General features: G+C 50.0%; 2 protein-coding genes across 2 annotated transcripts in view; one reads left to right on the top strand and one right to left on the bottom strand.

The window, feature by feature from the left end:
• The window catches only part of LOC147737166 (uncharacterized), a 498,742-nt gene that overhangs the window by 190,503 nt on the left and 285,633 nt on the right, over nucleotides 1-22,606 (top strand). The window lies entirely within an intron of this gene.
• LOC147737168 (uncharacterized) overlaps nucleotides 1-22,606 on the bottom strand; it is a 63,458-nt gene that overhangs the window by 21,006 nt on the left and 19,846 nt on the right. Inside the window, exon 3 of the mRNA XM_086918840.1 lies at nucleotides 14,169-14,238. The gene's annotated coding sequence lies outside the window, so the exon portion shown is untranslated. The remainder of the gene's footprint in view (nucleotides 1-14,168; nucleotides 14,239-22,606) is intronic.

Genomic DNA, 22,606 nt, shown 5'->3' with positions numbered 1-22,606 from the left:
CCACGGCTCTCCAACATTCTAAGTTCCAAAGGGTTTCTTCGTAATCCACTGGAATGGTCCTTAATCTTTAAAACGTCAACTGCGACACTCCCATAGAGTTGTACAAAGCACGCGCCCTCCGTGGGGTCCCTACGTACTCAACTTTGGTTTGTTCCTTGGGGTTGTGCGATTCTACACCTCCTAGACATTGACTCAAGTCGTGGTTCTTATACCACTATTTTAGTATATGGTTTGGTCTTCCCCTGGAGCCCACTGCGTATTGTGCTACTTATGATTGTTTCTTTGCTAGTATTGCGTGATATGTGTTATATCCTCAAATAGAGGATACTAGAGAGTGTTATATTAATAAATACATATTTGTATAACTACTGTGTGGTTTTCCTTTAATTCAACCAATACTATAAGGTTGCATTCTGGTAAAACAAGCTGCTTAACATTCCTTCAAGACTAAGCCCAACGGGTGCTCTCCACAGTTACCACTTGGATAGCTTTCCAAGGTTATCTTTAACCTAATTACCATAAGGGTTGTTTGGACTGGTGCACGGTGCCCACTTTAACTAGCGGACAGCATATACCAGACCAACTTCTCACATTGGTGTGCAGCCGTTGGGATTCAACCCCTGCATTATTTTACCACATACATCTTTGTATTGATTAACTGGGAAACCACAAGTACTAGGTGCATGTAATACTAGCTTGGATAAGTAAGTTCTACTGAACTTGGGGTTGAGTAGTCAAGGGTTTAGCACACCCTTCCCCAACCTAAGAGAGTTTAGTTTCCCATTAGGTTAGGTAGGTGCACACACCACACTTAGTATGTTTACTGAAGGAGAAACCAGTGGCTCTTTGCCCTCTAGATACAGGAATTGAAAGCTCCGTGTGCCTCTAGAAAGCTGAAGACAGGGCGAGCAGCCAACACTCAACGCCTGACTGAGGTGTTACTCATAAATGGCCTTAGGAAGACCCCTGGGTCAGAGGAGCTGGAGAGAGTGGGTGGGTCAAGGAATGAGGACATGTCAGGACACCTTTTATGACTTAGACTCAAACCCGGCAGGAGGAACCTGAAGGTTCCCACCTGGACTATTCAGATATTCCAGAGGATCAGGGAGATGGCTCAGGGGAGCCAATCTTCACCCCTCCTGGAAGAGTGAAGAGTTTACCAAGGAGATCTAGATCTCCATCTGCAGAATCTGACTGCTCAGGGCATTCAGTACAGACCTCTGTATCGAGCTAAAGGGACCACTCTTTAGATAGGGAATACCAGTTACATGAGCTTGAGAAAGCTAGGTTTAGAGTCAGGCAAGAGCTATTGGCCTTGACTGGCAAAATGGAACTCTATGTAGAGAAACTGTTAAAGACTCTGCTCGGGGAGGAGGCCTTTTCCCCCATGTTCATCGTGGAGCGGGCACACCGCACGTTGGGCCCACAATCGCAGCCGGGCGCGCCTCCTCGTCCCATCATCGCGAAGCTTCTCAATTACCGCGACAGGGACACTGCTTTGCGCCTGGCGAGGGACAAGGGTAAGCTGCAACATGAGGGCATGGACATCTCCCTTTACCCGGATTTTACGGCTAAAGTACAGGAGGAGCGGAGACAGTTTGCGCCGTACAAAAAACAACTAAGTATGCTGGGCCTGGACTATGCGATGCTGTACCCCGCCAAACTCTGCATCAACACAGGGGGGCATTCCTACTTTTTCACGGATCCCAGAGACCTTCAGAAGTCCCTGAAGGAATGGACTCGGGAGCGCAAGGAGGCTCGGAAGAACCAGGAAGATGACGCTGGTTCAGTCTCGCACATGGACGAGCAAGACTAGATGGGTCCTAATGGAGTATTTAGCTCTCCTCAACGAGGAGGGGACACTATTCCTCAAAATGGAGGAGCTGCACCACCCCCTTGGGGGGCGGTAAGTCTGGATTGCACTATGACCGTCAGTACTGTTTGATGGTGCAGCGTACGAATCGAATGGACTTGCGCTATGGCGGTTGTTGGAGAAGGGGGAGGATAACGCTGCTTTGGGGTATGCTCAGGCCAGTGTACAATGGTTGGGGGGTTGGTGGGGTTGGGGAGCGCGTTGGTGTGATTTACTATGGACACTGAACAAATAGCGGGGCCGGGCTGGTGAGCCGAACTGACTATATGCGATAGAGCAGTTGGTGGTGCGGTTCCTTACAGGCGTGCTTTGCCCCGGTGCCTTTGGCTGTGTGACTCCCTTCGGGAGTCGAGTTTCGAAACGACCTACGAATTGCTATTTTTGGGTTGATGGGGGTAGTTTTTGGGGCCTGTCTGACCTGGTTGGGGGTGGTCGGCTGTGGGTGGGTGAGGGAGCGGGGGGTGGGGTTGGGAGAAGCTACTGACGGGGGTTCTTGTTTCAATGGGTTTGGGGAGTTTGCAATTGCCTTGAGTGGACTGCTCTGTGGAACTGTGCCCGAATTGAAATGCCGGCTGGCTACAACGGGGAAATGTGTACTGCTGTGTTTTGTTCTCGCCATCCCTGGTGATACAATGGTTAAAATGTCCTTGAAATGTCGAATGCTGCTTTGAATGTTCCCACACATTCCCCACACACTCTGAAACTGATGACCTGGAACGTGCGGGGCCTGAACGATTACCGCAAGTTGAGGAAGGTCCTTAGCTACCTACACCGACACCATGTTGATTTGGCCCTACTGCAGGAAACCCATTTGCTATCAACAGCAGGATGTTACAGTCTCGAGGGTTGGCGGGACAAATAGTAGCGGCTGGCTTCACGATACATTCTCGGGGGTATTAATCTGGGTCAGCCCTTCCTCACAATTGAAATTGATCCCGGTAATGGCAGATACGGAGGGTCGATATGTCCTGGCTAGATGTGTGGGTAAGGGACTTGACCTGTTGATAGTTAATGTTTACGGCCCCATTTATGATAACCCTGAATTCTATGCTGCCTTGTCCGCACACTGTAGATCTCATGAACAACCTGGGATGTTATGGGGAGGGGATTTTAATTTTGTCTTTGACTCTGAGAGGGATCGCTCCGCGGGCCCTGCTTGGCGACCGGTGGCCTCCGCCTCCTACATGAGAGCCGAGCTGATCAAACTCGACCTGGTAGATGTCTGGAGGGACAAACACCCCTCGAAGGGCGGCTTTACACACTATTCGGCCTACCATAACGTCCACACTAGAATAGATTACTGGTTGGCGACCCCTTCGGTCCTGAGTAGTATTGGCACTTGCAAGGTTCTCCCGCGCACCCTCTCGGACCACTCCCCCATTCTGTTGCATCTTTCCACTGCTAGGAAGGGTATACCGGCCTTTACCTGGAGGTTCCCCCCCTTCGCTCTGTTGGATGATGTCTTTTGGGGCGAACTGGCGGAAGACATTGATAAATATTTTGCTACTAATCTGGGCACAGTTGATAACTTTTTCACGGTCTGAGAGGCATTCAAGGTTTTTATTAGAGGCATGGCTATGTCAAAACACTCCAGTATGCTGCGCACCATTAGACGGGAGCTGACCGCTCTAGAAGCTAAGCTGGCGGACCTGGAGAGCCGCCAACTACTGGATCCTGGCACTGACAATGGCCCGGTGCTCACCCCGTTACTGTCAGAGTATCAGTCACTAGCGGACAGGGAAATTCTCTATATGGGTAAATACGCCACAGCCCGGGTCTACGGGGAGGGAGATAGGCCGGGCGTCCTTCTGGCTCGTATGGTTAAGGGCTCTCGGAAACCCTAGTCATAGACGAATTGAGATCCCCAGAGGGCGACATGGTCGCGGATGAGGAACAAATTCTGGCGACTTTCAGACGCTATTATGCTGAACTTTACCAGTCCAAAACACAGGGCGTTGAGAGCGAAATGGACGATTACCTGGACCATATCGCCATGCCTTTCCTGCGGAATTCGGACAGGGAATTTTTGATGGCCCCCTTCCATGAGGACAAAATTTTGGAGGCACTGGAGGGCATGAGAGCGGGCAGTGCACCGGGTTCCGACGGGCTCACGGTAGGCTTCTATAAGACCTACAAAGACATCTTGCTCCCACACCTGATCACCCTCTTCGACACAATCTGTGAGGACGGTGAGATGCCCCTCACCATGCGTGAGGCGCTGCTGGTCACTATACCGAAGCCAGGGAAACCCTCGGACCTCTGCAGCTCGTACAGGCCTCTTAGTCTGCTAAACGTAGACGCAAAGATTTACGCCAAAGTACTTGCCAATCGACTAGCTCTCTTGGTTCCGGAGCTGGTTGCGCCTGAACAGTCTGGATTCGTTCCGTGCAGAAATTTAACATACAACATACGCACGGTGCTGGGCACGATGCAACATGTCCGACAGGAGAACCGGGCGCTAGCGATATTCCTGGACATGGAGAAGGCATTCGACTCTGTCGAATGGCCTTTCATGATCAGAGTGCTACGGAAGCTGGGCTTGGGCGAACCGTTTCTGCAGAGGATTGGGGCGCTGTACCACCGCCCGTCAGCCAGACTGAAGTTGGGAGACAGAGTGTCGGAGCCGATCTATATTGGCAGGGGAACTAGGCAGGGCTGCCCTCTATCGCCTTTACTCTATGCGCTGGTGGCGGAACCCCTAGCTTGTGCCATAAGGGAGTACCCCAGTCTGGAGGGGATAAGCTTTCCCACCTACAAAATAGGGATTTCGACGTATGCTGATGACACCTTGCTGTACGTCCGAAACCCGGAGTCGAATCTGTCTGCAGTTCTCCAGGAGGTGGTCCGCTTTGGCTCACTCTCAGGTCTCCAGGTGAATTGGGACAAATCCATCGCTTTCCCTCTCACCCCAGTGACACATCCCTTTGACATGGAGTACCCTCTGAAGTGGTCCACAGACTCGGTCAGGTACTTGGGCATTCGACTGCACACTGACCCGGAGGTCCTGGTCAGGGATAACTATGGCGTAGCCTTCAATAAATTAGTCGATGATGTGGACTCTTGGTGTAAACTCCCGCTACCCCTCCTAGGCAGGATCGCCATCATGAAAATGATCGTGCTGCCCCGGTTCCTGTTCCTTTTCATGAATATTCCAGTGGTGCTGTCGAAGTCCTTTTTTAGGCAGCTCACACAAGTCTTGATCCGTCTGGCCTGGGGCGGCAAACAACCTAGAGTACAGTGGGCGACATTAATTCTCCCCTGTGAGATGGGGGGTCTGGGGGCCCCGGACTTGGAGCGCTACTACCGAGTGGCGCAAGCTGCTCATTTGCACTCATGGGTCCACGGCAACGCACGCACGCCGCATCTCATCCTAGAAAAACTGTTCGCGGACCCGCTCCCCTTGCCTGCCACGATCTGCCTCCCGGTGGATCGCTCTGTCGGACGGATGGATTCCCTTAAGGCAACCAACCATGCATGGCATGCCCTGGCGCGGGCCCGCTGCTGTACTATGTTCTACTCCCCACTGATGCCGATGGACTGGGGTCTCTGGCTGGACCCCTTGGGTGAAAAGGGCGTCGTCGAGGCTCTTCGCTCCCTCGGAATCGCGAAAATGGAGGATTTGTTCACCGAGGGTACACTAAAAACCTGGGATCAGCTCACTCCCACGGCGTCGGGCCCCTCATTGCTTCAGAAATTCCAGTTTCACAGGCTCCGCTCGGCGTTCCGGGAGGTTCTGGGCTCTACTTTGGAGGAACCTGAGGAGGTTCCTGAACTGACCTATATCATTAAAACTAAAACGCCTGCTAAATTAATCTCGCAAGTCAACAAGTTGGGGGTGACGCATCAGCGCTTCCAACACTCTAAGGCTAGAGCAGCATGGCAGGACGATCTGCAATCGCCCATCGATGACAATATGTGGCGATACTGCTGTTCCAGCACGCGCAAAATCTCCCTTAATGGCAGGCACAGATTGGTGCATTTCAAGTTCCTTCAGCGGTTGTATTACACCCCCGAACGATTACATCGATATGGCCGCCGTCCCTCGGCGGAGTGTGAGCGTTGCCGAACGCCGGTAGCAGACTTTTTCCACATGGCATGGCTTTGCCCTGGGATACATGCTTTTTGGGGGGAGGTATTTACTGAACTCGATCAGATATTGGGGGAGACGCTGCCTCGAACACCAGCACTGGCGCTCCTAGGTTACTCTAAACCGCTCCCCCCATCTCTGCGTCGTCTGGTTGATATGGCGTTGTTGATAACCAGGAGAGTGGTGGCGGCCTGTTGGATGCGAGGGCCTCTCCCTGCCAAGACGAGGTGGACGAGGGATCTACAATACTGCTGTACTCAAACAGAGCTGTACAGCGAATTGCTTCCGCCTAGGAGCAGGCCGAAAAACTTCTGGGACCTCTACAAAGAACACCTACAAAAGGGAGAGGAAGGCGATTCAGAAACCTCAGAGGTGGTAGACCTCCAGGATCAAGTATTAGAGTAGTGGGTTGGACACATGTGGGTTTCTCCCCTTGGGGCGAGGAATGGAAGGGACGAAGGGGTGGAAGGGGGTAGAATTGGGGACCGAGATCTCATGGAGGTGTGGTGGGATGGCTGCTGGGTGGACAAGCACACTGGGGTTGGGGTTAGGACAAGGCGCACCGCAGACACACCATGTTTTGCTCACGATTGGGAGGAGGTAGAAATTCCACAGACACACTCACGGGAGGGAGGGGGGAGTTGGGATGGGAGTTCGGGTAGTTTTCTTTGACCTTTTCCTCACCATAAGACCTTGCCACCGAGTTTACATCAGGGGATGGCCAGTTGTCGCACTGTACCACACGCTACCTACAGAGAGGTATCACTATTGGTTATACTGGACTAGTGCCACTACATCACACCGCCGGGCCGCCGGGATGCCGGCAATTATGGCTGTGTACAGTTTTTCTTTTTTCTTTGGCCACAATGTTATTGTGATATGTAATTCCATGCAATGTGAATCTGTAAGAGCTTCAGTGACAACAATGGCTTTGCTGTTAATAAAGGTCTTTCAAAAAAAAAAAACTGTCTCTCCGTTGTCCAGTAGCGTTCGGATGTCGTCAGTAGCGGCGATGAGGGCGGTTTCAGTGCTGTGTTTGGCTCAGAAGCCGGACTGTGAGGGGTCAAGTGAGTTGTTGGATTCAAGGAAGGTGGCGAGCTGAATATTGACGGCTTTCTCAATGACTTTGGCCGGGAAGGGGAGGAGTGAGATGGGGCGGTAGTTCTTAAGTTCAGAGGGGTCAGATGTGGGTTTTTTCAGAAGGGCGCTGAGTTCGGCATGTTTCCAGCTGTTTGGGAAGGTAGCGGAGTTGAGGGAGCAGTTGATGACATCGCGGAGATGGGGTGCGATGATGGAGTCTGCTTTGTTGAAGATGTGGTGGGGGCATGGGTCAGTTGGTGAGCCTGAGTGGATGGAGTTCATCAAACAGATGGTGTCTTCAGTCGTGATTGGGTTCCAGGTGCAAAGGTTGTGAGAGTGCTGTTTGGGTTCGGAGGTGGGTGGAGTGGGTTGTTCTTCGGACAGGTTATCAAAGCTGTTATGAATGTCGGCGATTTTGTTGTGAAAGAAAGAGGATAGAGAGTCGCAGAGGTCTTGGGAGGGAGTGATGTCGTTGGTGCCGGCTGTGGGGTTGGTAAATTATTTGACGATGTTGAATAATTCCTTGCTGTTGTGGGTGTTGTTGTCGAGTCGATCCTTGAATGCTGATTTTTTGGTGGATCGGATCAATTGGTGGTGTTTGCGGGTGGTGTCCTTGAAGGTGGTCAGGTTGTTAGTGGTTGGGTTTTTTCTCCAAGTTTTCTCGAGGGTACGACATAGCTTCTTGGATTTCTTAAGGTCATCGTTGAACCAGGGGGCCTTTTTGCTACCTTGTTTGATCGGGTGGTTTTTCAAAGGCGCTAGTTCGTCAGCGCTGTGGGTGATCCATTGTGTGAGTTTGGTGGCAGCTTGATTTGGGTCCGATGATATGGTGGGGGGGTTTTGGTTAAGCAATGTGAGGAGTTGGTCGGTGGTGATTTTGTTCCAGTTTCTTTGAAGAAAGGGTTGTGGTGGGACGTGGATCGTGGTCTTTTTGTAGCTGAAGTGAACGCAGCTGTGGTCCGTCCAGTGGAGAGCTGTGGTGTGATCGAAGGAGATGTGTTTGCTGGAGGTGAAGATAGGGTCGAGCGTGTGTCCAGCTAAGTGGGTGGGGGTGTCAACAAGTTGTTTGAGCCCGAGATTGGCTAGGTTGTCCAGGAGGGTGGTGGTGTTGCTGTCGTTATTCTTTTCCAGGTGGAAGTTGAGGTCTCCCAGTAGAATGTAGTTCTCGGAGGTGAGGGCATGTGGGCTGATGAAGTCAGTGATGTCTTCGTTGAATTGTGTGCGTGTTCCTGGTGTTCTGTAGATGAGGGTGCCTCTGAGTGTGGTCCTGGGGTCGGTGTGGATCTGGAAGTGAAGGTGTTCGGCGTTCGCGAGGTTGTCGACGGTGCTGGTCGTGATTCGGATGGTGTTCTTGTGAACGATGGCGATGCCTCCTCCTGTTTGGTTGGTGCGGTCTTTTCGGATGATCTTGTAAGTGTCCGGGATGGCAATGGCGATGTCGGCGATGATGAGGCGTTCATCTAGGTTTCTGTAAGGAAGGCGTTGTCCGGCGATGTAGTGTCGAGTAGGTCCCAGAGTTCAGTGGCGTGTTTGTGGACCGAGCGGGTGTTCAGCAGGATGCACTTCAGCTGGCTAGAGTCGGAGCTGTTTTTGGAGGGAGGTTTGGTGTGGGTCCTGATGCTGGTGAATTTGCAGGATTGGCAGGCAAATGGTCCGTGGGTGTGTCCTGGGGTAGCTACGCAAGCATTGTGGGGTGTGTCCGGGGTTAAGGGCAAGGACAGTAGCAGCGTCATACGTTAAGCCAGTGGAGTGGGTATAGCGAGAACCAGGGTTTCTGGCGCTGGGCGCGGTCCAGGCGCGGACGGGCGTAGACAGGCTTACCTTTGGCGCACCTTCGTCGCGCATGGGGCCCGACCGCTGCGCGTGAACGCTGCACGCAAATGCATCTGTCATATGAGGATGGTGGAGAGGGGAGGGGCGAGGGAGGGTCGCTGGGAGGCGGGAGCGGGGCAGAGAGCCAGGCTGTTAGGCACAACAAACAACAACAAAATGGCAGCAAGCCAAAAGGCAATCAGGGCGAGATTGGGGCACAGGCAAAGCCAATGGCAGAGAGATCGCTAGTTAAATCGGCACAATTAGGCGCAAATCGGCAATCAGGCCAAGGCAGCACTGGACAACAATAAACAAACTATGCGCAGTCTAGCGGCACAGCGCTGCTAACAAATCCAATTAATCTTTAGAAGCGCGAGAATGCGACAATGCTTTCAGTTCACAGAGATCAGCTTTCGTGAAATCGAGTTGAGCAATTACAGTGCGCGCAGCGCTACGATACCAGGTCAGGTCAAGTACTGGTCTGGGAGCAGCGTGGGGGAGCGACCTCCTTCGAGGAGCTCAGGACGGTCACAGCGCTTTAAGCGGAAGGTAGGATCTAAGCTCGTAGTGGGAGGGAGGGTCAGCTGGGAGGCGGGAGCGGGGCGGAGAGCCGGGCTGTTAGGCACAACAAACAACAACAAAATGGCAGCAAGCCAAAAGGCAATCAGGGCGAGATTGGGGCACAGGCAAAGCCAATGGCAGAGAGATCGCTAGTTAAATCGGCACAATTAGGCGCAAATCGGCAATCAGGCAAAGGCAGCACTGGACAACAATAAACAAACTATGCGCAGTCTAGCGGCACAGCGCTGCTAACAATTCCAATTAATCTTTAGTGGCGCGAGAATGCGACAATGCTTTCAGTTCACAGAGATCAGCTTTCGTGAAATCGAGTTGAGCAATTACAGTGCGAGCAGCGCTACAATACCAGGTCAGGTCAGGTACTGGTCTGGGAGCAGCATGGGGGAGCGACCGCCTTCGAGGAGCTCAGGACGGTCACTGAATACAAATTAAAGGGGACTGGGGCAATCGGACAGAGGGTGCTTACAGCTAAGAAGCAGCGGCCTGGAGGAACAGTCTCCGGGGCTGAGGCTAACACTGAGCAGGGGCCAAGACAGCACCAACACTACAATACTAGCGGCACAGGGGCGGCTGGATGCAGGGTGCCAACACAGCATCGGGTGCCCAATGAAAAGCAATGGAGGCAGGCCAAATCTGAAAAGGGCTGCAGGCTCCAGCCAGGAGGTCGATGGAAGGAAACCAATAACCATTGAGGTAAGTTATGATGCTCAGGGACGTAGGAACACCTTTTGTCCTCTTCAGCAAGGCCCAGGATGGACGGGTGAAGGGGTGCCTTTTGGTGTCAGAAATGGCTAACCAGTGCAGGTCACAGTTGAGTGGTCTTCTTGCAGAAGCTGCAGGCAACTTCTAGGAGTCCAGGAGAGGTCAGCTCATGGTGGAGTTGGGCTCTTGAGAGCAGGGGAACCTTGCTGAACCGGTGGGCCGCTTGGACTCGGGCTGGTGGCATCAGGTGCAGAGGTAAACCGGGGGGGCAGGTTGCGCAGTTCTTCAGGTCACAGAGTCTTTACTTTGAAGAGGGTTGCTTTGTGAATAGATCTGCTTTTCTCTGGAGACCTTGGTCTTTATCGAAGGCAGGCAATCCTCCCAAGGTTCTGGAGGTTGCTGGGCTGCAAGACGAGTTGACTTTTGGTTCAGGATCATCCAGGGATGCAGACAGGCCAGTAGGGCTGGGACCATGTCCGTAGTTCTCTACAGAGCCTCACCAGCAGAGAAGGCTGCAGTGTCCGGCTCTTAGGCCGCCAGGAACTGAAATTCAGGGTCTGAGGATGCCACCTAAAATCTTAATTTAAAGGTTGTTACAAGGGAGTAAAAGGTAGTGGCCAATGGGCATCCTCTTATCATGCCCACCTCCTGTGGTTTGGTGTCAAATATCCCATATTTCAGTGAAACCTTCATGGAGCTGTGGAACTTGCAATGACAAGCGTCCAGCCAATGTACTTGCTATAGAGCTTCCCTGGTCACTTGCAATATCCCGGAATCGACAAGGATATTGCTGGGGCATATCTGCTCATGCAGATATGCCCTCACAGGAGATATCCCTAAAGCAGCGGGCACTAAAAGGCCTGCTAGAGGGGTGTCTTACCGATATCTCAGACAGTCCCTATGGGCATCGCATACAGGGATGTGTGCCACGTCGACTCTTCAGTTTTGTCTGCACCAAGACACACAGCTGCAGTGGCAGTATGTATGTATGAGCTTGGTGAGGGGTCCCTTAGGGAGGCATAATTTGTGCTGCATCTTTTAGAGACCCTCTTTAGCAACAAGGCCCTTGGTACCCTAGGTATCTTTTACAAGTGAGCTAATGGGGTGACAATCGTGGAAATGACTGGTACACTTTAGGGAAGGAGATCGGCTCAGGGGACCTGGTTGGCAGGGGCCCTGTGCACTTCCAGTAAAACTATATCATTTTCCAGGTTAAAAGTGAAGGCTAACCATGTCCAAAACAGGCCCTTTCCTACATTGAGACATTTTTCCTAGGACAGCGAAATCTCTACAGCAGGTCTTGCTCATAGTCCTTATACTGTGACTGCCACTACTGAACATTAATCTTGAATTGTTAAAGCAGGGCCAGGATCTGGACAGGAGCCAATGAACAGGAGGGCAACTCACCAAATAATAGAAGTCTTCTGTCTTCACACTCACTCAGAGAGAACAATGCCATCCCATGTATTGCATGACAAAGAGGCCACAACCCTCAGTGAAACACTCACCTCTCAGATGTGATTCGTTAATAAGAATAAAATGAACATAATGCGTCCCTGGGGACCCCACAGATACACCGTTCCTACCAGTACTATAAACGCTTGGGGTCCCGCAGGTAAACCTAACAGTGCGTCAAAGGCTTAGGGGCCCAACAGGTAAACCTTTCCTAACCCAGTGCTACAAATGCTATGTACTCACTGCAGCAGGACTGGACGCTCTAGGGCAGCAATTAAGTTGCTTGGCATTTATCTACCCTTAGCTAAGCCACCTGATAAAGGCAGTAGATCAGGATGATTCTCTTCGACCAGAAGTAGCTCTCACTATCGAAAAGGTGGAGACCCTGGTATAACACAAACGCAGACATGCAGTTAGGCTCTACCAGGACATGTAGTAAACTACTAATTTATGTATCTGTAGGATTAGATTGCATTGCAAGTTAATACATATGTCACTCCCGGGCCTGACGGTGTTCCATTGGACTTTTTTCTCCACAACTTTGAACTTTTGTCACCACTTCTTACTCAGGTCCTAGCCGCAGCTTCTTCAATAGGGCTGTTGGAGTCATGGTCAACGTCCATTCAGCTCCCCATCTATAAGAAAGGCGATCGTAATGATCCAGCCTGCTACAGGCCTGATTACAATCATGGGCCCAAGAAAACAACATCATGACCGACCTGCAATACGGATTCCAGAAGGGTCTGGGGACCGTGGAGCAGGCCTTGAACCTCGCCCTCTTGATTGGAAAATACGTGGGTGCAAAAGGAGGTAACATCTTCCTTGTGTATGTTGACCTTAGTGCAGCATTTGACTGTGTCCAGCATTCCAAACTTTGGGCTATCCTTGGCGACCTTGGGGTGGATCCCGCCCTTATAGTCTTCCTACCCGAACTTTACTCTGACGCCACTGCATGCGTCAGATTTGGAGTCAACGGTGAGCTCTCTCCCTCCTTCGCTATAGCAAAAAGGGGTGAGACAGGGATGTGTACTGGCTCCCTTCCTGTTCAATCTATACACCAACGGACTAGAGCAGGCTATGCTGGAGGGGAGCCAGGACCTACCCCAGATTAACCACCGACCCATACCAACACTGTTATATGCAGATGACTCGGTCATTATAGCGCGCACACTGAACCAACTCCAAAAACAACTTAACAAATACTCCTCCTTTATGAGTTTTCTTGGCCTTAAAATCAATATAAAAAAGACATTGACCATGCACATTGGTCCAAGGGTTAAGAGTTCTAAATCAATTCTGGTGGAAAAAACAAAGTTGGAAAAAACTTCTGCTTACCCATATCTGGGCATTATGGTGGATGACTCTTTGAGTTGGCGCCACGCCACGGCCAGTAGAAAACTCTTATTCCAACGAGCAACATCAGCCTTGGTCACCGTCTCAAGAAAGTTGGGCAAGCCTGCTCCTTCTGAACTTCTGAAAATCTCCTATGCAAAATGCCACAGTGTGGCCACCTATGGAACAGGTGTCTGGGGTTATAGTCCTGTTGACTCTATCCAAAAAATAGAGAACGGGTTCGTTAAATACCTGCTGGCCCTCCCACAAAGTGCCCCGAACTTCGCCACTCATAATGAGCTTGGTATGGAATATATTACTGATACAATACGCATCAAACCCATCCTACTATGGCAACGCATATGGACCAAACCTGAATGTCATCTAACACGCTCCTTGATTAAAGACTGCATGGCCTTAACCAACTGGCGTAGGATTCCCTGGTTAGTCTATGTAGGGAACTTCTTTAAGGATCTCGGTCGCAGCTCTTATTTTGACGAACCACCCAGTGTGGAGGACATCTCAAAAAGAGACCTAAACAAATTATGCCTGGATCATCTAAGAGAACTGCGCAACCAATCGGAGATCGTAAAACCTTTGAACTCCCAAATCTGTGCAACTCAATCTGTGAGGGAATTCAACCCTATCTAAACTATTACCTGTCCAATCACGAGAAATACCTACTGACAAGATTCCGGTTTAACACCTTTTTTCGTTTGATTTCCTTCCCAAAAGTCCAAAACTGGTCAAGTACTCTCATGAATTGCCCATGCGACGGACTATACAATCAATCAACAATCCATATTATTTTCTTTTGCAAATATTATAAACTACCACGAAACACATGGATTCTTCCGCTTCTCCGCTCAAGCGGTCTTAAGTGCTGCTCTCCTGCATTTCTTTTCCTGCAGCTCTTGGACTCAGTACATGCTGCTAAGTGTATAGCTACTTTTTTAAAAGCTGCTATCAAGATACGTCAAGCTTATGTCTGAAAAGTTATTTTTTCGCTGTTTTACATTAGAATCTTTTCAGTTTCGTTTTATACTGTCTTCTCAGTTTATAAATGTTCTTTTTCTTTTTACTTTAGAAGATATTGATTGCTTTTAAAAAAAAAAGTTTTTTTAAAATTGTGTACTTTTTATGGTTGCAAACAAGTGCAACTTCTACACCCTCCCTTCACATTTATGCATAGCTATTATTTATCCCTAACATCCTCCCTTGACTAAACCATAAAGCAAAAACACTTACCTGAGTCTTTTCCTTCTGTCCGAGGGACGACAGCGGCCAAGGCTCACCTAAGGGACTGAAGTGGAAGACCCTGTGGGAAAGAAGAATACAAAAGAGACAATCAATCATTGTGATTTCCTGTAATACTAATAAAAAGTGCATACCAAGAAACTATTCAATGCAGTGTGCTCCTTCTTGACCGACTCTTCTACAACGGGGAGCTACATACTCTCCCTACAGGAAATGGGAGACAGACACACAGACACACACACGGGAAAGCATAGTAGGAAAATGCTATATACAGTTCTTATATGCTTGCATATGTACGTTGTTTTAGAAAGATGGTGGAACTATTTATTCTTTTCAATGTGCTTTTTTTGCTAATTACTTTTATCTGCTTCTATTATCATTGCAGTTCGGACTGGACTATTCCCATGAGGCACAGGGTCAAGACTGATTTGCATATGGCCAGGTCTAAACTGGGGTGGCATGGTGAACAAAATAATGATGGATTTAACCCAGATCTCTTGACTGGGGGTGAATGTTTTGATTTGTTCTGCATTCCGTCCATCAATTGTGTGTCTTTTGCTCTATTATCATTGCAGCACATATATTCTATACAAGAATTACGATGGTTAAATTAATAATGAAAATGCTAATGATATGTAATTTTAATTTGATATCGCACATGAATTACCCCTAAGCAGAAACTACTTTAAGGAGAAATTTAGAATTAGTACGTAGAACCGCTCAATCTTTGAGAAGTTGAAAGAAAGGCTCTTGTATAGGTAATGCCTGAAGTTCATCAACTCTCCTTAGTGAGGTTATCATTATGAGGAAAGTAACTTTCCATGATAGGAATTGTAAAGGACATTTATGCATTGGTTCAAAAGTCGGGCCCATTAGCCTTGTAAGGACTATGTTTAAGTTCCACTCTGGAGCAGGGGGAATACTTGGCGGTACCTTTTTAATCCTTCCATGAAGGCTTTAATCACTGGTACTCTGAAGAGAGATAGGTGTTGTCTATTTTGCAAGTATGCAACTACGACTCCCAGGTGCAAACAAATGGATGTGTAAGTTAATCCACATTGCTGTAAATGCAACAGATAACAAATGATGTTCTGCACAAACGCATCAAGATGATTGATATTGTTGTTGTTACAATAGGCAACAAAACGTTTCCATTTGCTGCATAACATGCTCTAGTAGTAGGCTTTCTAGCTTCCTTTTGAATATTCATACAGTCTGGTTGTAGTTGTAAATAACCAAACTCTATGACTTCAGGAGCCAAATCGCTAGGTTGAGTTCTCTGGGAATTGGATGTCTGATTTCTCCATGGCTCAGAGTGAGGAGACAAGATGTGATATGTAGCTTTTGATGTGGAACCACTGAGAGTTCTAAGGATGAGAGTACCAAGGTTGACAAGAACATGTGAGGGCTATTAAGATCAGTGAGGGACATTTGTCTGAGCTTCCGAACTATAAATGGAATTAGCAGGAGAGGCGGAAAAGCGTAAGCAAAAGCGTTTTCTCAATGTTAATTTCCATAGAAAATTTTGCGACAAGCTACAGCCCGGACTGCTGAACGGAATGGGGAATATCGTTTACAATGAAACTTTTACCACGCACTACCATTACAACGCAGGAATTACAACGAAAGTCGTTACAACGACTTTCGCTGGAGGGCGCTGTTGGATAGGGAATAGTTTAATTTTCTACCCAACACCTTCCGTACTATCCACGGGGACTGGAGTTGGAATAGAAAATTAAACTATTACACTATCCAGCGCCCCCCAACGCAAGTCGTTGTAACGACTTGCGTTGTAATACCTGTGTTGTAAAGGCATGCGTTGGAAAAGCATGCGTTGAAACGTCATACAACCGAACGGAATTACCCAAAATTTGGAAAAAAAGGTAGAGCTTGGTTCAGAACGAGACCTTTTGTTAAAATGGTGTAAATCCGTTCAGTAGTTTTTGAGAAAATCAAAAAATAAGAGTAAAACAATCTATTTCCCATAGGAAAATTTGTGCAAGGCTACAGCCGAAACTACTGAACGGAATTACCCCAAATTTGGCAAAAAGTTAGTGCTTCGGTCAGAAAGCGACCTTTTCAGGTCTCACCTGAGCCAGCGCATGCCCTGCACTGGCGAGACTTTAAGTAAGTGGGCTTCAGAAAATTCTACCACTGTGGCCTAGAGCTTGCAGTTACGCGCTCGGGCGCGCACTCTCGAGCAAAGGAGCTATCTGGCTTTCCTCTCTCCTCATGGGTCATCAGCTTTGAAAATACGAGAGCTTTCTTTCACATTCCTGAAGTTGATAGCTTCCTTTTCATTTGCCTATATATCCTACCTCTCTTCTACCCCTCTACCTCTCTACTCTACCTCTCTACCTCTCTTCTACCCCTCTACCTTTCTTCTACCCCTCTACTTCTCTTCTACCTCTCTACCTCTCTTCATTCCTCTACCTCTCTTCTGTCCCGCTACCTCTCCTCTACCCCTCTACCTCTCTTCTACCCCTCTACCTCTACTCTACCTCTCTTCTACCCCTCTGCCTCTCTTCTATCCCTCTACCTCTCTTTTATCCCTCTACCTCTCCTCTACCCCTCTACCTCTTTTCTACCCCTCTACCTCTACTCTACCTCTCTTCTACCCCTCTACCTCTCTTCTATCCCTCTACCTCTCTTTTATCCCTCTACCTCTCCTCTACTCCTCTACCTCTCCTCTACCTTTCTACCTCTACTCTACCTCTCTTCTACCCCTCTAACCCTCTTCTACCCCTCTACACCTCTACTACCCCTCTAATATCTCTCTTCTACCCCTCTACACCACTTGTACCCCTCTACTACCCCTCGACCCTACAACCCCTCTATTACCCCTCTACCTCTCTTCTACCCCTCTACCTCTACTCTACCTCTCTTCTACCCCTCTACCCCTCTACCTCTCTTCTACCCCTTTACATTTACTCTACCTCTCTTCTACCCCTCTACCTCTACTCTACCTCTCTTCTACCTCTCTTCTACCCCTCTACCTCTCTTCTACCCTTTTCTACCCCTCTACTATCCTTCTACCCCTCTTCTACACCCTTCGACCCCTCTACCCCTCTTCTACAGCTCTACCCCTCTAACCCTCTAATAATCCCCTACCCCTCTAATATCCCTCTTCTACCCCTCTACACCACTTGTACCCCTTTACTACCCCTCTACCCTACTACCCCTCTAACCTACTACCCCTCTACCTCCCCTCTACCTCTCTTCTACCCCTCTACATTTACTCTGCCTCTCTTCTACCCCTCTACCTCTCTTCTACCCCTCTACCTCTCTTCTACCCTTTTCTACCCCTCTACTATCCTTCTACCCCTCTTCTACACCCTTCGAACCCTCTACCCCTCTAACCCTCTAATAGCCCGCTACCCCTTTTCTACTCTACTACCCCTCTTCTACCTCTACACTACCTCTCTTCTACCCCTCAACCTCTACTCTACCTCTCTTCTACCCCTCTACCTCCCTTCTACCCCTCTACCTCTCTTCTACCCCTCTACCTCTACTCCATCTCTCTTCTAACCCTATACCTCTCTTCTACCCCTCTACCCTTCTTCTACCCCTTTCCTACCCCTCTCTTCCTCGTATACCCCTCTACTATACCTCAACCCCTCTACTACCCCTCTACCACCGCTCTCCTACCACTCTACCGCTCTACTATCCCTCTTCTCCTTTTCTACCCCTCTACCCCTCCTCTACCACTCTACTACCCCTCTACCCCACTACTACCCCTCGTCTACCCTTCTACTACCCCTCTACTACCCTGCAACCCCTCTACTACTGCTCTACAACCCTCTACTACCCCTCTGATACCCCTTTACCTCTCTTCTACCCCTCTACCTCTACTACCCCTCTTCTATCCCTCTACCCCTCTTATACCCCTATACCATACCCCAACCCCTCTATTACCCCTCTACCACTGCTCGCCTACCCCTCTTCGACCGCTCTACCCCTTTTCTACCCCTGTACCACTCCTCTACCCCTGTACCACTCTTCTACCCCTCTACTACCCCTCTTTAACCCCTCTACTTCTCTTTTACCCCTCTACGTCTCTTCTACCCCACTACCTATCTTCTACCACGCTACATCTCTTCTACCCCTCTACCTCTCTTCTACCCCTCTACCTCTCTTCTATGCCTCTACCTCTCTACTACCCCTCTACTTCTCTTCTACCGCTCTACCTCTCTTCATTCCTCTACCTCTCTTCTATCCTGCTACCTCTCTTCTACCCCTCTACCTCTCTTCTATCCCTCTACCTCTCCTCTACCCCTCAACCTCTCTTCTACTCTTCTATCGCTCTACCTCTCTTCTAGCCCTCTACCTCTCCTCTACTCCTCTACCTCTCCAAAACCCTTCTACCTCTACTCTACCTCTCTTCTACCCCTCTAACCCTCTTCTACCCCTCTACACCTCTACTACCCCTCTACCCCTCTAATATCCCTCTTCTACCCCTCTACACTACTTGTACCCCTCTACTACCCCTCTACTACCCCTCTATTACCCCTCTACCTCTCTTCTACCCCACTACCTCTCTTCTACCCCACTACATTTACTCTACCTCTCTTCTACCCCTCTACATCTCTTCTACCCCTCTACCCCTCTTCTACCTCCTACACCTCTACACCTCTACCCCTCTACTACACCCCTCAAACCTACTACGCCTGTAACCTCCTACCCCTCTAGTGCCCCTCTACCTCTCTTCTACCTCTCTACCTCTTCTCCCACTCTACCTCTATTCTACCTCTCTTTAACCACTCTACCTCTCTTCTATCCCTCTACCTCTCTTCTACCCTCAACCTTTCTTCTACCCCTCTAGCTCTCTTCTATCCCTCAACATCTCTTCTACTCTTCTACTACTCTACCTCTTTTCTACCCCTCTACTACCCCTCTTCCCTTCTACTACCCCTCTTCTACCCCTCTTCTAACCTTCTACCCCTCTACTACGCTTCTACCTCTCTACTATCCCTCTTCTACCCCTCTACCACTCCTCTACCCCTCTTTTACCCCTCTACTTCTCTTTTACCCCTCTACTTCTCTTCTACCCCACTACCTCTTTTCTACCACACTACCTCTCTTCTACCCCTCTACATCTACTCTACCTCTCTTCTACCCCTCTACCCCTCTACCTCTCTTTACGCCTCTACCTCTCTTCTGCCCCTCTACCTCTCTTCTACCCCTCTTCTATACTTCTACCCCTCTTCTACACCTCTTCTATACTTCTACCCCTCTTCTACACCTCTACACCTCTTGTACCCCTCTACAACCGCTCTGACCCTCTACTACCCCTCTACCCCTCTTCTAACCCTCTACACCTCTTCCCTTTCTTTTACCCCTCTACCCCATCTATTACTCCTCTACTACCCCTCTACTACCCCTCTACCTCGCTACTACCCTTCAACTCCTCTTCTACCGGATTCTATTAGGGCTCAGACCCATTTTATTTAGTGATGTCCATCTGCACACTTTCCTGCATCTTGCAGTAAATTGAATATTGACAAACAGAAGTGTTATTTCCAGAAACAGCGAGTTCTGCAGCTTGTCTGTGTATCTTTTATCTGCACCTCACAGACTCCTCACATTCCTCTCGAGAGAAGATCCTGCCTCCTACTCATTAGTGTTGTTTCAGTAACTGTTTCTATCATGTGTTAATGTTTCATTGACTTGTATTAGGAGAAAAGTGTATAAAAATACATTGTGTAGCATTAGTATTATATACTCCAACTTGCTATAGGGTGGATGCTCTCGTCCATTGCAAAGACAATTGTCACTTGTTAGTTTGCTTGGCCTTTTGCTATTTTTGCATAAAAATGTATTCAATGTAATCTGCCTGTTACTAAGTGACTGACTTGAATTGTATCTTGCTGATGTGAGCTGCGGAATTGCTCGGTGTATTGTGTCTGCCATGACTTTTGTTCCTCAATAAAGTTTTTAAAAACTTTTAAAAAAAAGACAAAAATAATATTTTTTTAGCATTAAATGTATGATAGATTTGTTGGCCTCCCGGTGTGCTGTGTTTTATTTTACATATCACAAGAGATGCCGAGGAAAATGACAGTCCGGTATACACATTCTTCATATAAATCAACTCACAGTATACTGTTCTAGAGGTTCAGTCCCACAGACATTATCTCTAACTGAACGCAGGCGCTCTAGGAAGCATGTGCTTTTCAAACCAGTTGCCCTCTGATGCGGCGTTCTCGCTATTGGATAAGTCAGTTTGTCCTGAATTTTATGAGGGTTACTGTATCTAGTGCACTCTGTTAGACAGCGCTCATCTGTGGTAGTAAGATGGTAATAGGCACCTTATCACCTATGCACGGTGCAGGGCTTTGAGTTACAGAGCTCCTCACGCTTTGGAGAAGATTAGGTCACATTTACCCGTTTTCCCAAATTTGATCCTGATGAAATGCCAACAGATTGCTCCATGACTACACAGGGCATGAACAAAGTTGACCTGAAGTGTAGACCCCAGCTTACCAGCAGGCCCATAGGTGATCGACACTTTCACACAGTGGTAGGCGCCATTACTTCCTCAATTTCTCTGCCACTGTTTTTAATCTCAACATGGACCAGGAAGATCACATTAACTATTTTGCGGCAACTGGCCTGTTAGAAGGAGACCCGGAGGGTCGGCCGAGTACAGGGGGAGAGGCCTCCGGTGAGGGCCCTCTCCGGTAATCGTACAGACAGGTAACTTCCCCCCCACAGATGGACACCACACAGAGATGAGTTCTGCACACTTTTATATATATCTTGAGGCAAGGTGATAAGCGATACAGCTGGACCAGGATACGAGGATCCCGTTAATTCTAGTCTCTTTGGGGAAAAGGGGTAGCGGGACAGTCTGAGTACCGGTCCGGTACAGAAGCAGCAAGAGATGGCGCTCACATTCCTCGAGCTGGAGGGTTCGCAAGGATGGGCGGCGGCAGCTCCAGCAGGCTTCGAAGATGGTTCACGATGAGGAGGGCCGCGGCAGCGCCAGCAGGCTTCGAGGAGGGTTCACGATTTGGAGGGCCGCGGCAGCGCCAGCAGGCTTCGAGGATGGTTCACGATGAGGAGGGCCGCGGCAGCGCCAGCAGGCTTCGAAGATGGTTCACGATGAAGAGCCGCGGCAGCGCCAGCAGGCTTCGAAGATGGTTCACGAGAAGAAGCCGCGGCAGCGCCAGCAGGCTTCGAAGATGGTTCACAAGAAGAGCCGTGGCAGCGCCAGCAGGCTTCGAAGATGGTTCACGAGAAGGAGCCGCGGCAGCGCCAGCAGGCTTCGAAGATGGTTCACTAGAAGGAGCCACGGCAGCGCCAGCAGGCTTCGAAGATGGTTCACGAGAAGGAGCCGCGGCAGCGCCAGCAGGCCTCCAAGGATGAGTTTGTCTCGGTGTCTCTCGACTCCAGGATACAACTGCCTTCCTGCTCTGGAGCTGCCCCAGTTATAGGTCTGGCGCCCTTTGATGTCCGGACCCTCGCACTTGGAGGTCGGGAGGTCCCGGATGAGGGAGTCCAGACACCCAGCAGGGGGGTGGAGCTAGCGCCCGGGGAGGCTAGGGGCGATCGACACCTGGCGGAGGGAAGCCATCGACACTCCTTCTCCCATTGACCTGCCAAGTGGTCTCTTCACCCCCTGGGTGGATGGTGGTGCCTCGATGTCGGGGTCTGGCCAGGCCCGGGGTTGGGGTCGATCCGAGGCCACGCGGCCTTGTCGTGTAGGGTCCAAAATGGCAGCTGGGCAGGGGGCAGTGGTCCTGGAAGGGGCCCAGGCCAGCCGATACCGGGGGATTCAGGAGCTGGAGTCCCGTCGGGGACGGGCCGTGGGTGGTTCTGGTGGGTTGCCGGGATGGTTCTTGTTGAGGACATCGGAGGAGCAGGGGTCCGGGCCCCGCCATGCGGGGAGGGACCGGGCCTTCCACGAGACCAATCCAACATGCGTCCCCCCCCCGCTGAAGACAGGGAGAGTCACCCATCTCCTTGGGTACTCTCCTCGCCGAGGCGGAAGAAGCGTGACAGGCCGTCTGCGTTGGCGTGGTCTTGGCCTGGAAGATGCTCCACAGTGAAGTCCATCCCCTGCAGGGAGATGGACCAGCGCAACAGTTTTGGGTTCTCTCCCCGCATCTGCATCAGCCATTGCAGGGGTCGGTGATCTGTTTGCACCCGGAAGTGGGTACCGAAGAGATAGGGCCGGAGCTTCTTGAGGGCCCACACCACGGCGAAGGCCTCCCGCTCGATGGTGCTCCAGCGCTGCTCTCGGGCCAGCAGGCGTCGGCTGATGAAGGCCACTGGCTGGTCAACTCCCTCGGGGTTGAGTTGAGAGAGGACGGCCCCCACGCCATGATCTGAGGCGTCCGTCCGTACTATGAACTCCCAGCTGTAGTCGGGGGCCTGGAGCACGGGGGCGGTGCACATGGTGGACTTCAATTTCTCAAAAGCCGCCT

This window comes from Lissotriton vulgaris, chromosome 1_1, assembly GCF_964263255.1.
Source record: "Lissotriton vulgaris chromosome 1_1, aLisVul1.2, whole genome shotgun sequence".
Taxonomy (NCBI): Eukaryota; Metazoa; Chordata; class Amphibia; order Caudata; family Salamandridae; genus Lissotriton; species Lissotriton vulgaris.
This window is presented reverse-complemented; position numbering and strand designations above follow the sequence as displayed.